Raw genomic sequence first — 15,052 nt, forward strand, 5'->3', positions numbered from 1 at the left:
CAAAAATTTTTAAAGGGGTGGCCAGACCAGATGAGTAAAGATTTTGACGGTTTTTTTATTAGGGTTGCACAAAAAATGTTTTTTTTTTTTTTTTGTCTTTGTAAGGATGGTACAGCTAAAAGAAATTATACATAATTTTTTAGAAATTAAAAGAAAAATTTTTTTTTTTCCATTTTTTCTTAGGGTGGCACAGCAAACAAAATACATATGATTTCTTCTTTTAGCATTTTGTTTTATTTATAAACTAGACATTTCCCCCTGTTATAAGTGAAATAATCTGCCTGTGAGGCTAGTAATTTTCATATATATTATGGAATTATTAAAACAGTCTCCTATTTCTTGCTGAAAAGTTGCTTGCAAGTTAATTTTGTTAGATTTTGTGTTTTTGCAGTGCATTCGTCCAAACTTGGTTTCCTAATGTCTCCAGAACAGGTTCAGAAGTTTCTGTCTGGATATGAATTTGTTCTTTGGCTGAACTTTGACTCCTGTTGTCTTCCAGTTATCCTGAGAAGGGTTGAGACAGAAAGGCAGCTTACTAAGTCCTGAAGAAATTTCCATGCCCTTCGGCTTATCGCGTTTTGTCAGACCGCACCCAGGCTTTGAGAGGCTGAGGAGCAGCAGAGAGTCTGCAGCGTAAAGCCAGGCCTGCTGGGAGGCGTCCATGGGCTCCTGAATGTCTCTCCACAGCAGGGTGCACTCACTCCACATCCAAGATGGCCTGGAGGAAAAATGCATCTGTGCCTGCAGGAAAGATGCATATGTGCTCAGATACACCATTTTTAATGACCAGGTGAACTAAAATATATTGTTTTAGTCAATATTTCTTCTTCTTCCCTACATTTGGCTTGAAACTGAGAAAAGTCAGACAGATTAACCCTGTGAAACAGAGACAAGGTGATTAAAATGCACTGAAATAGTTTCCATTTTATGTACTTTACTTGTTCTAAACATGCAAAAATATCCTTTAAATAAATGTTAAAATTCTCTAAACTCAGTAACTGTTTTTGAAACTGTTGGGACAAAATAATCTTCACAGTGACTCTTGAGACTTTTCACACATTCCAGTTCTGTGTTAGGATTTTAGATCCAATACCAGAACTCAGCATGGAAGGCAAATTTACATATTTACACCTTATGTAAGTATTCAGTTGACAGATTTGATTAAATAAAAGTGTAAGACCTGAAGAGAGAGACAGAGGTGAAAATATTTTACATGGAGCCCAATGGAGGAAGAGGTGACATCCTGCACTTTGGGCCGTTTTAAAGAAAACTGTGAGACACACAGAAATGATGTTTATATTTCCTCAAAGCAGACGCCTGTGGCTTTGTTCTGATGCAGAAATTATGTCTGTAGATTGAAATATGTGCAAACAGCAGCAATTTGTTTGTGAAGAATCAGTGAAGTTTGAAAAAGCGTTCTGACTGCGTCATTGGATTACATATAAAAAACTAAAAACGGACAAAAATCTGCATGAAACTTAAATCATAATTTTAGAAAAACCGTAAGAGATATCCAAACGCTGAATCATTTGAAGATGGCTACGTGTCTTGGGATTTGTTTAAAAGTTGAATGGAGTTTCTAAGCTGAAGAAGGCAGAAGTAGTAAACGGTCAAAGAGCACAAAGTTTTGGTTGAATTTTGAGGGATTCTGAAGAAGTTGAATGTATTTCAGTGGAGCTGAAATGTGCAGAAAAGTTAAAATATTTTAAAAGCTGAATGTTTTCATATATTAAATGGGTTTAAGTGTGCCGAAGAAAGCAAACGTAGTATGGAAGATGGAAAAACAAAACAGTCTTATGTTAAAATCTTCTTTTTTAGGGGAGGTTATGTGCAGCAATTTCAACTTTTTTGCAAGACCATGTTATGTAAAAAAATAAAGCCTATAAAATGTGCAACTTTTTCAAAAGGTTGCTGCAAAATCAGTAATTTTAGGTCACAACAATCACAAAAAACATTGCAACATCCTGGAGGGACGTGACAAAGTACATCAAAGTTAGGATAGTATGAATACTTCTGCCAGCAGAACGTGAAGCAAGGATGACATTATTAAATCATTTTGTGTGAAAATTGCAGCTACCGAACAGATGAGCAGCTGTCATGTTATGGTTATGTTTAAATCATGTTACACACAGATATACTGACACGTCTCCCTCTGCGCTCATCCGTAATGCGCATCAATCTGTTTATTCACTCGCTGCTCTGTGGAGAAATACAATGGGAGGACAGATCAGCTGTTTCCCCTTCAGATAGAATAATTCACTTAGTCGTAACCGTCCAGCACTCTGCGCTGCGTCCTCTGCTCCATTAACAAAAACCCAACAGCTAACCATGTAGCTGATGTGCAACATGTCGCTGTGTTTTTCCAGCGTGCCAAAGGCTGCGTCTGATGCAGCCTGACACATGCGCTAACACAGACGGACAGATGGCATTGTACTTGTGAAGTGTAAACATTCTTCCCACACAACACTCAGTCCTCCTTCCTCTCTCCTCTGTTCTGTCTGGTTGGGACTAAAAGCTCTTTACACACCACTGCTTAGATAAGAGAGCTTTCTGTGATAAACTATTATCATATTGAACTCTGGACCTTCGTTAGCAGAGACATTTCAAAACAAATTACTTGTTTGCTCTTTTCATGATATGTTGCAGCCATGCAACTCTGAATTTCCAAATGTATTTTTGTATAATTACTAACAATTTATCTCTTTTATTGATTTACAAAGTCTAACAATTATTTTAGTTATGAATTATTAATTATGAATTGATTAATCAATTAATCTGATTTTTAAAAATGGCCACAATGTGCAAAATTTTCATTTTTCTACACAGTATCAGAAACACATAAATAAAAATTCAAATAAACAAGTAAAAATAAAAATAAAATATTGCCAAAATGCATAGAAATGTGCTGATAATTCTTGGATTAATTGATTAATAATTGGATAGAAAAATGTGCTTACTAGTAAAAAGAGAAAATAGAAGATATTTACAGACAAAGAAGGTAAGTTTTTGTAATTTTAAATTCAAAATGTATATTCTTTTGTACAGTTTTGGCTTAATTACTACTATGACTGTTCTTTTAACAAATGGCATTTTTGGGTTTATATACTTCAGTTACCAATTAATTAATTACTAAATCAGCTGATGATTATTTCAGTCACTGATTAATCCGATTAGCTGTTTGCGCCCAAATAAAATTAAAACATATATTTCAGTAAAGTGCCATGTTCTTGTGTTTTCCTCTTTGGTTAATTATCTCCTTGGTTTTCTTTTGAGACTTTTTTCAAGCTGTGTTTTTATTTTTCTAGCTTCTAGTGGGCGTTGTACTGGAGCAGCTTTTCTGCTGCTTCTTACTGCATTATGTTTTTATTCAGTCAAACTTCAGGAATACAGCGTGCAAGCTAATGTAGTACCAAGTGCTTTTAAAAAAGTTAAAACATAAAACAAGCTTGCAAACAGTAAATTACCCATAAAACATAATCAAACATGATGAAAAAGGTCAAAGAAGTTTCAAGTCCCAACCTGTGCAGCAGCAGCTTTTAGCATATCCATAAAAACTCTGATTTGTCCAGAATGGAGCGTTATTATCACTTTGTTCTGACCTTAATGAGAGATGCTGTTAGGTTTTATGGATTTTTGTGCAGTTTGATCTCAGCTCTAATGAATTTGGTGAATTTGTGTTTGGTTTCTTTGAAAACTAAACACTGTTTGAGCTCATTGTTTTTCCTTGTTAGTTTTGTTTAGATTTGCCTTCAGCTCTTCTCCTCACAGCTGGTCCTAATTTGCTAATCGCTCCCCTGCTGTGATGAAAAGCAAATTTGATGACAAAGTATGGAAGAATAGAAAACACATAATATGACAAATGATTAACTATTACCCTGTTACTTCTCTAATATTGTGTGCCTCCATGAGAAAGTGCTCACCTTTATTCTCATTTACATAACACATTTAAAAAGTACTAAAGCTGATGCACCTACTTTACAATCTCACCAAACAATAAAATGAACAGTAACCAAAACACAATGAAAGCTATAAAAATCAATCCATAAAATATAGATTCGTAAAAACTCTCTAGTTTCTTATGTTCTATTCAGTCAAGTGATTCAGATTTAGTTAGAAATCTAAACATTTTGTAAATATTTGCATCAAACTTATAAACTAAATATTTAGCTTGCTAATGAAATATTTAGTTCTACTAACTAAATGATTGACATGTAACTATTTAGCTTGCTAACCAAATAATTAGCATTGCCAACTATATGTTTTGTCTGGAGTTAAATATTTAGCTATCTGACTACACTTTTAGTTTAAAGCTTAATATTTGGCTTATCTGCTAAATATTTAATTCCAAACTAGATATTTAGCTTGCTAACTAAACTTTCAGTTTTACTAATTAAATATTTAGTTTAACTATTTGGCTTATGAACTAAATAATCAGCATTACCAACTATGCTTAGATTAGAGCTAAATATTTAGTTTGCTAACTAAATCTTGTTTATTTAGCTTGTAGTTAAATGTTTAGTTTTAAACTAAATATTTAACTTGCTAACTAAATGTTCTGCTTTACTAACTCATCTTGTGCCTAATTAGCTTGCTGACTAAATAATAAGCGTTGCCAACTACATGTTTAGTTTGGTGATAAATATTTAGGTTACTAACTAAATGTTTACTTTGACATTTTGATATTTGTAAGCGATTAAATAAATGGTGCAACCCCAAATTATTAATGTTAATTTTTTACAGTGTAACTTTACAAATAACACACCTTACATATAAATTTATATTTAATGCTTACATTAAATTTATTTCCTACTTCCTTGTTTTGATTACCCTTGTAAGGGTCTTTGCTGTGTGTTTCCCAGCAGTATCCACAGTTAGTGCTCCACTGGATACTCAGAGGTGTAATGTCCCCTCAGGATCGTCCACAGGCTTCGTTTTCATTCATCAAACATTGTTGACAAGATGATGAAATTTCAGATGACTTGTGCTCGTCCTGCAGCTTTTCACAATCCACAGAGCTTCACCCCACAGTCCAAATGTGTGCTATCACACTTGTCTGACCAAAGAGGATTTTTGTCACCACGGCAACATCACCAAGCATGCAAATAGAGAGAGGTTTTCTAACAAAGATACATTCATCTGAGCCGCATGAGCTTTATAATTATTACTATTGTCATTGTTAATCAAGGCTACGATCACACTGGATATGTGGTCATAAATAAATCCATACATATCTGATATTTTCAAACGTGACATCAGGCTGTACGGCGAACGTCATTGATACGCGACAAACGTCATTATTCTGCGCAAGCGGGAAGAAAAACAACATCCATGGCGGATGATGATGAGGATTAAGTTGTCAATTTGATGCCTCCGGTCGGAAGACAACTTCAAAATCGTAAGTTATGTTCCACCGTTAGCATCCACGTTTACTTCCGCAAACACTGAGCACCTCTTCTTTTTTTGGCAGCTGCCAAAACATTGAGCACGCTCTCTACTGCGCATGCGGGGCACTTTCAGGTCGTTTGCAGTTCACACAGGAGATCAGGTAAGCCGGATATATTTGGAAGTGTGAACGACCACTCAATCAATCAATCAATCAATCAATCAATCAATCAATCAATCTGAATCCACACACACAAAAAATCGGAATTGAGATTTAAGGCCTGTTTTGGTGTCGTAGCCTCAGACATAATTTTCTATCCATATCCATGTAACAGACCTTTATGGCTGACACTAATGTTAGCCTGTGTGACGTATATTGTTGTTTAAAATTCACTCTGTACTTGTGTTGTTACACTTAAAGTGTGGCCACTTTAGATTTAAAACTAATAACTGCCTAAAGTGAGTTTCCTGTACGAACCTTCAGTTTCTAAATGGACTTCCAGTCAAGTCAAAATGAGTCAGACTAAAGTTTCCAGTTATCAGCAACACTTAGCTCATTTCCTGTTATGTATTTAGCTCAAGGGAATAAAATAGAGCTTTACTCGGTGCATTTAGTATACATTTCCGCCTCTCCTCTCTTGGATGTGCTGCTGTTCCAGTGAGCAGAGCCGCAGTGTGAAGCACAAATAGGACACAGCTCTCCAAAAAGTAGCACAATCCCCAACATGGTGGCAAGGGTTTGATGATACGATCGTCCGATTTGGTTGGTTCGTGCTCAGAAAGCCCCCAGTTGTACATAGAAGCCCACTTTTCTCTCAATACATTTTTAGCTGGAGAGCTGATTGGCGAAGCAGAAAACACCAGATCCCATCAGACCTGGCTCGGCCGCAGAGCAGAGAAATGGGTTCTGTAACATGTCAACATGTGTCCTATTTTTTATTCTCTCGTTGTACTTGAACATCCACACTATCTGAATTCACATTTTGTATGTTTTTGTACTTCCATTTGGAGTTCTACAGTGTCTAAACATAGACCAACCGCTTTAAATAAAACCACCCAGATGTTTTTGGCAATAAATTAATGTTTTTTTGGTGTCTGGTAAATGAGCTGTTTCAAAATCTTCTGGAATGTAAAGTAACAAATCAGCAAGCACTGCCTGTTACTTAGCAACCCCAGCAAAGCCTAGCCCGTTCCCTAGCAACCCAAGATGAGCTCCAGCACGTTTGGTCAGCTGGTTTTACTGCTGTATGTGCTGTACAATGGCTGCTGGAAAAGTGTTTTGTTGTTGACTTTCCATCCAGAAATAATTTGCTGCATTCTTGTTGGTTGTGCAGGAGGCTCTACTTCTGCTTTTCAAAGATGTACGGTTATATAATTGTGCAATAAAATATGCAGAAGTGAGCAGATTAAAATCTCAGCATCTAAGAATGATTTTGTGTAAAAATTCTTATAAACATGTTTTGTGGAGCCCATAGACCTACTCTAACCTGTTTAAGAAGCATTTAGGTCACCTTTAAAGAGAAATAAAACATAAAACAATGGACAGTAAAAGTGTAACTAACCCCAAAATCTAATTCTTTTCTGATAAACTGTCTACATCAGTTATTTAACCCCTAGAACCCGACGGACCCACCGGTGGGTCCAGCTGCCGGGACTTCGGCTCGCTCTGTAAACAAAGGCTCCACGTGCCTTTAAATTTTTTTTTATTTTTTATTATCCGCTAAAAGAGGCTTTGATCTTTCAAAAACTATTCCGCATAAAGGTTTTGCCCAAAATGTTAAGTTTAAATTTATTTATACCCCCTGAGGGTAGGGTTCTTGATGTTTCTCAGAATTTTGACATTTTTGTTAAATTTCTTTAGTCCATTTTGCCTAAAACTTTTTTTTGTCTCCAATATCACAAAAAAAGTTTCTAAATTTGTCTCCAGCATGATTTTTTAAAATAAAAATTGACCACTGGATTCTGAAAAGTCACTAAATATAATGAAGTTTATAATTTAGCAACAGTGTTTCTCTCATCCTGACCTCGCTTACTGCACTTCGTTAACCTCTATACTCGGTATAGTTATGCTTTCACAGGGGAGTTTCACTTCAACATGTATTCCTGTATTAATAAAATAAAAGCAATGTATAAAATAAACTTTATTTCAGTTGGCTTTTTTTGTATATTATCATTTTAGCAGTAACAGGTAGCACTAGCTGTGTCTCCATTCACCAAATACTTACTGGAAATACTCCAATTTTAGAAAAACAAACTAGTCTTTCAATGAGACGTTTTGGTGTTTAATAAATTGGTTTATTTCACAAAACTGCTTCACTTTTTTCACATCACAAGTCACATGATCACCAACAGGATGCTGCTGGCATAGAAACCGTGAAGAAGACGACAGGAAGTTGTAGGAGGATTTTAAATGACTTATTCACATGTGATTTTAATTATGTTTCTTACTTAATGGAAACACTACAATTGTTTTTTTCAACATTAGCGGAATATACTCAAAGTTATAAGGCAGGTACAGCGTCTTTTAGTAAGAATGTCCGGGTTTGAATCCTGGTTTGGGATCTTTTTTGTCGGCATGTCCTGCCTTTCATGTGTTGGTTTTCTATGGATCCTTCGTCCCACCGTCCAAAACCGTGACTGTTAGCTGGTTGACAGGTCTCTCTTTGGTATGAGTGACTTCCTGTTTGTTTCATCTGTGCTGATAAAAAAAGTCTAACTGTAAACTATGACTTTCCACTCGCTCTGTAAAGCCGAACCCGGTCTGAAGGTTACATTAAATGATGTGAAGCCTTGTGGACGCAGTGAGGCGAAGGGAAGATGTGGGCTTGGCCGGTGGGCGGGTCTGCTGGGTCCTGGCCCGGGTCCACCCCGTGTTCTGTGCCGAGGCTTCTGCCTGGCGCTGCGGCGGTTTTTGTCCGCGTCCGTCAGAGGCTCCCGGGGCCGGCTGACGTGGCCAACCCCTCCACCCTCACTGCTCCTCCCACAACTTCACTGCAGACGACCGCTGGCTCCACTTCTCTGCTCATCTGACCGCGCAGCATGGACGCAGGGACAGTCTGCATGTAAATGCTAACAGGCAGTTTTAGCACAGTGCTGTGCTGATAGGAAGTATTTATCACTTCTTTTTTAGGTAACTGTATGACTGAACGTGTCACAGAAGTTATAGACCCACAAACATTTGTGCTTCTTTAGCACTGCAAAAACACAAAACGTTGCCAAGTAATTCTGCTGTTTTAGTGGAAATATCCTAGAAGATAAAACTGACTCATACAAATAATTTTTCAGCAAGATATAGGAGCTTGTTTTAAATCAATAATTCATTAATATTTAAGAAAAAGTAGTTCCATTGGAAGCTTATTTCACTTTAACAAGACATGTTTCCCATGAAGCAATCTGCCAGTGGAAGTAGTGCCTTTTTAATCAATATTAAGGAATTATTGAGGGCAATTTCACCTAATTTTTCACTGCCTTCAGCATCTTTATGAGAGAAAGCAAAAGGCTAAAATTTTATACGATATGAAAAATGATGAAATTTCAGAGTTCAGTTCTTATGTGATGCAGATGCAAAACGAGGGCTAAAAATTTCACAAACAATAAAGGTTTCATAAATCACACACTTGGATTTATTCTGCTGTTAGTTGAGAATAATCTAGTCCAGGTTTAAAATATCAGGCGTGTATTTAAGATTTATCATGTTACATTGGTAAAGCCACCATTGTCAGGGAGCTTTTTGCCCTCCAGCAGGGAGGAAGGGGCAGGATCTTTTGCAGGGCTCCATATTAGCATATAATTTGTTATTTATGTATTTTTTACTGTCAGGCACGTTTGTGAATCCCCATCTGAAGCCTTGAGATGCTTGTCAGGTACTGCGATGGTAGGCGTGAAGCAGATTGTGCTAAAGCAGACTCCAGATTTAAGTGCGCAGCTGTTGGTAGACCTCCAGGTCCCAGACTCCAAACGAGGCTGACCTAGCTGCTCAGCTTGGTCATTTCTCCCATGTCTCATCTCATAAGCACATGGATAAGAAGGAGCCGTTCCCCGCAGCGAGGGTTTCGGGAGGAAGGGGAGGGTGAAATCTTGCAATGACATGGGATCTGTCCTGATTTTCGCTCTGCCCTATTTGCTTTAGCTTCTACAGCTGTCGATTGGTGCAGACAGAAAGAGGTGACCACAATAAATAAACTTGGTTTTAGCGGTTTTGTTAACTTTGATTTGAGCAAACAAGATAGAGTCTGCATTTGAAAATTTTAGTCTGATTATTTGATCTTCTGAGCAGCATTAGCCAGATTTTGTCTGTATGTCTTTACTTTTGAGCTTTTAACTCTTTTAGGTGGTTTTTTTATTGCAGTTCAGTTTTAATTTGTTGTGACTTTTTGTTTGTCTAATTAATTTTGCTTTAACTTAGAGTTTTAGTGTGTTTGCTAGTTTTTATTAGTTATTTTTATTTAAATATTGTTCAGTTTTATTTTAGTTTTTATTAGTTGTAGTTTTAGTTTTTTCATGCTTTGGTTAATTTTTAGTTGGAGAATTCAAAAAGATCAAAGTATTGTGATTATATTTACATCAGTCAGGTAATAAATCCTTGACACATGATACTATTTAAAAAAAAAAGTATTAAATTATTGCTGAACAACTGACTTGTGTTTTCTAACAACTTTTGCTCTCTATTTTGTGGACTAGCATAATTTGCTAACCGCCGACATAAACAGCTTGTGTGTGGAGGAAAAAAATATTCCTCATTAAACCATCGTTTTCTCTACTACCTAGATCCACTGCGTCTATCTCACCTTTCTTCAACCAACAAGTCATTACTAATTTTCCATTTAGGATAAAAACTAACATCTTTGTCAGTAAATATATTTTACCCCAAACTCCTCAGGTAGCCTAGCTTTAGCTCCACCTGCTTCAAATTCACTAGAGGAACAGTATGTTAATGTATTTAAACAATAAAATGCAATAAACAAACTGTGTATGTTTATTTTCTTATAAAAATGGAAATGTTTTGTTTAGGCTTATGTAGTTAAATAAAACAAATCTGTAGAATGTGTCCATTTTCTTTGATCAGATTAATCATCAGAATAATCCTTAGATTAATCAGTTACTAAAATAATGACCATTAGTTGCAGCAGCAGAATAAAACTAATAAATAAAGGTAATAATCTTATCCATTGTGCAGAAGGAAAACACAGACAGGCTTCTCTGCAGACACTCACCCACACAGTTAATGGTACAGTATGTACATGATATTGTTTTTTTGTGTTATTTTCCATCTGCTGAGATTGCTGTTCCTCCATCAGTCTGGATTATTCAAAACTATATAATTTACCATCTGTTGGTACAGGGATTTTTTAACTGTCATTATCGTCAGGACCCTGCAGTGTTTGAGGTTGAATTCCTTTTATCTTTGTTTTCATAATTTCCATGTGATTTTTCTGCTCTATGTTTTGCAGTATTCTATTTATTTCTCCGTTTCATTATTGTTACTAATGTGTTGCCAGACTGTCCGATTCGTTTATGTTTAGTTTTTCTTTTTTAGTTTATTTTAGTTTATTCCCATGTTTCTTGTGCATTTGCATTTATTTCCCTTGGATAGGCTTTTCCTCTTTTGGTTTTCACATCCTTGAGTCCTTGATAGTCAGTCTCCTCCCTCAGATGTAAACCTTTGAAATTTTTTAGTGGCAGTCTTATCTCCTCCTCAAATGCACACAGCATGACAATAAACAATTTGATTATCTTTAACAGTAGTGGGCACCGTCAACTAAAATATTAGTTGCGCTAACCTAGTAGTGCTATCATAAACATTAGTTCTGCTAATGCTAAAGGTCTACACCTGCACAGTATTTAGCTGAAGCTAATCCTGAAATGCTAACTTCAAGTCAAATAATTTCCCAGTCAATACCAAAACTTCAACATAGACATCAAACTTTAGACAACTAAAAGTTAAAAAGACAACCAAGTAAATGATTGGTTTAGAATTGGGAAAGCTAATTATACTAATATTTTCAAAGTTAGCAAAAGAGCTAGTGGAGGCTAATCCTAAACCACTAACTTTAATTTAAACAAACCCCCTGAGAACCAATTTAATTTTGACATTACATGTTTTATGATAACCTTAAATATAGTATCTATGTTTTTATGTTATTTTGTTCCTGTATGTGTTTTGTTTGAAATAAAGTTTTTTCCAAAAACTACATTCTTCAGTGACTTCAAAACAAAAGCATAAATATGAACTACTTGAAGAATTTCTAACAGCCAATACCAAAGCTAAGTCATCAAATTTTATCCAACTGAAAGTTTACAAAAACAACCAGGTAAATTATTACGCTCGTGTTTAGGAATAGCTAAGTATGCTAAACATTTTGAAAGTTAGCAAAAGCGCTACCGGGAGCTAATCCTTAAACGATTAAGGATTAAGGATTAAAGGATTAATCGTTTAATCGTTTGACATTAATTCAAATAAAAACCTTTGAGAACCAATTTAATTGATGAATGAAATTATATGAAAATATTTTCAAAATTAGCTGAAATGCTAGATGAAAAATTAGCTCTGCTTTTAGGACATTAGCATTTTCTTCTGAGTTTGTCATGTCGTTTAGCTGCTTAAAGGTTATTATTTTCAAATGTACTTTTAATCTGACAAACTATTTGTATCTTCCAACATATCTTAGCTCTTTAGGATATACCTCAGGTAAAACTTGACCTTTGTTCTAACCCAGTCAGAAAACAGTATGTCACCGAAACCCAAAAGGCTTTGGAACAAAAACTAGCGCCAAAGTTCTCACATTTTTGAACGATTCTTACTGATGATGTGAACCAGCAGCTTCATGTAGTGCACACTATAAATGTAAAGGCTCTCTGGATCCCTTATTAAATGACTAAAAATAGGAGTTTGGGGTCAGAGTAAGACTGGAGGTCTCTGTCTACTGCGCCGCGCTGCTCTGCCCTGTGTTTGGAGATGAGGGCAGATAACACAACAGCCTCTGAAAGTGGCACATGCTGCTGCTGCTGCTGTCAAAGTGGGTCACACTGAAACTTTTCAATCAGAAAACGACCACAGAAGCCACTTGTATTTCCTTCAACTATAAATATTTTAAATATAATTACATTTCAGAGAATCATAGCCTACAAATCTTGAGAGTATGAAACACAATCACATTGTCATTGGTTGCATTTCCATTACAAATGTCTGCAAAACTTTGTAAATATTCCTGCTACTGTTTAAAAAACACAATTTCGCAATTACTGTTTCTGTTAAATTAGAAATGTAATTAAAATCAAGATTGGGTAAGATTTGATTGTTCACCCGATAAGTCATTAAAAACATCCTCTGACTACTTCCTGTTGTCTTCTTTGTCATTTCCACCAGTAGTAACATTCAATCAATCAATCAATCAATCAATCAATCAATCAATCAATCAATCAATCAATCAATCAATCAATCAATCAATCAATCAATCAATCAATCAATCAATCAATCAACTGAAAAAGATGTAAAAAAAAAAAAGAACTGCCATTTAATAGACATGTATCCAAGTTTCCTTGATAATGTAAAAAAATCCATCAACCTGCCCCTTCTTCCACCAGGGGGAACTAAAATATATTTTTTTCTAGTCAAACAAACATAAAGATGAAAGCATCAGTGCTATTGTTATTTCCAGCCGTGGGAGTTTTTCCTGTAATTTTGAGTTTTTTTGTGTATTTATTGTGTTTTATCCTGCTGTGACGGGCTCGTGTCTGCAGCAGAAAACAAAACGTAGCAGGCATGTCAGTGTGTGTCAGTGAGCGTGCATCGGATGAGCCAGACGCTCAGGCTCAGCCGAGGAGTACAATCATGAACTTACAGGAAGGTTTGGTGTTGCTCTCTGCAAGACTTTGACACAGAACATCAGCCGCCGCGTAACTCATGCATGAGGATTAAAGCTGTTACATAAACCCCAAAAAGACATTAAAACTTGTCGTAGTTTGATTATTTAGCATCTTTTTTATACATAATTGTGAAATATTCATCTATAGTCACTCAGTAGCAACAAAAGGATTAATTAAAAGAAGGATGTTTTAGTGTTGGTGGAAGAGAATCTGGTTACGCCTCGATGTGAGCGCTGATCAGAGCAGGAGGTTCACAGCCTGGTGTGTTTCTGCTGGTGACCCAGTGCCAACGTTAATGACGGCTCCTTTCACACATCCGACGTGCCAACACTGGCAACAGATCAGCAGCTGTGAATGTTTCTTTCCACACTGCAATAAAACAAAGTCTTACCCAGAAAAATAGAGCAAATAAAGGCCAGAAACTGAAATGTAAACACTACTGTTGTTGAAGAGTGGATGTAAATCCCTGACTTTGTAAAAATAATGTCACTTTTCATCTCATTGTGTAAGAAACAACTGGAATTAAACTTTCAGACTGGATCGATGCACAGATGTGGCTTCTAATCACATTTATGTGCTAAATAATCAAACAAATGAATCATCAATTATATGAGTAGAAATGGCAGAAATATAATATTGACACATTTTTCTTGTGCAGATATAAAAGCTGCACTGCACTTTTTGAGCTGAGTTCTTTTCAAACTCAAAAATTTCCAGGTTTTTCAAGAAATTTCTGAGATCAATCTAAAAATTTCTGGTGCAAATGTTCAACTTTTCAACCATTGAAATCTCCTAGTATTTTCTGGAACTTTCTAGGATTTTCAAGATTAATAATAATTAAAAAAAGAAATTCTGAGATTTTTTTTCTAGCAGTTTTTTGACTTTTGAAGATTTGTACATTAATTTTTTCTAGAAAATCTCAAAATTTCAGATTTTTCTGGAAAATGTTCTACATATCTTGCTCAGAAATACTCTATCCATGTTTTTTCTAGAATATTTCTTTGGTTAATCTAAATATTTCTTTGGTTAATCTAAATATTTTTGACTTTTCAAAGCTCAGAAATTTCCAGTTTTTTTTCTAGAAATCTCAGAGAAAAGGCTCAAAATTTCTTAGGCTTTTGGTGCAAATTGTCAACTTTTCAAGATCAGAAATTTCTAAGATCTTTCTAGAAATATACACTTTTTAAAGATTAATCAAAATAACTTATCAATTCTTGTTTCTAACATATTATAACTTTTGAAACTCAGAGAATTCTGTTTTGTCTATAAAATTTCTGAGATTAATCTCAAAATTTCTGAGTTTTCTTTAGAAAATGTTCGACTTGTCTAGCTCAGACATCTCCTTGTTTTTTCTAATAAAATTTCCGAGTTTAATCCCAAAATTTAAACATTTTATAGAAAATTATCACCTGTTCAAACTCAGAAATATTCCTAGAATGTTAATATAATATTTTTGGCTCCTCCTTTCTTCTATCTCCTGAACATTCAAATATGCTGAAGAACTCATGTCAGAGGAATGTTATTTTCTTGACTGGTGAACTGTATCCAGATGGAAACCGTGGGCGCTATGACCCAGCGGAGATCCTTCTCCTCCAGAGAGAGAGAGAAACAGGTTGTGATCAGTTGCGCTTGTTTGATGTCAGAGTATAAAACGAGTCATCAGCTCGGATCTCCATTCAGCCACAAGGGGCCCAAGGAGCCACAACTCTGGAAAACATCTGGCCTTCATGCGGATCGACTGCGACTTCCTCCCAGATGTTAAAACATCCGGATCGACATTTAATCTCCAACATTTTCTGTCTCT

Source organism: Poecilia mexicana, unplaced genomic scaffold (genome assembly GCF_051168715.1).
Source record: "Poecilia mexicana isolate PSO_F unplaced genomic scaffold, ASM5116871v1 scaffold_22, whole genome shotgun sequence".
Classification (NCBI taxonomy): domain Eukaryota; kingdom Metazoa; phylum Chordata; class Actinopteri; order Cyprinodontiformes; family Poeciliidae; genus Poecilia; species Poecilia mexicana.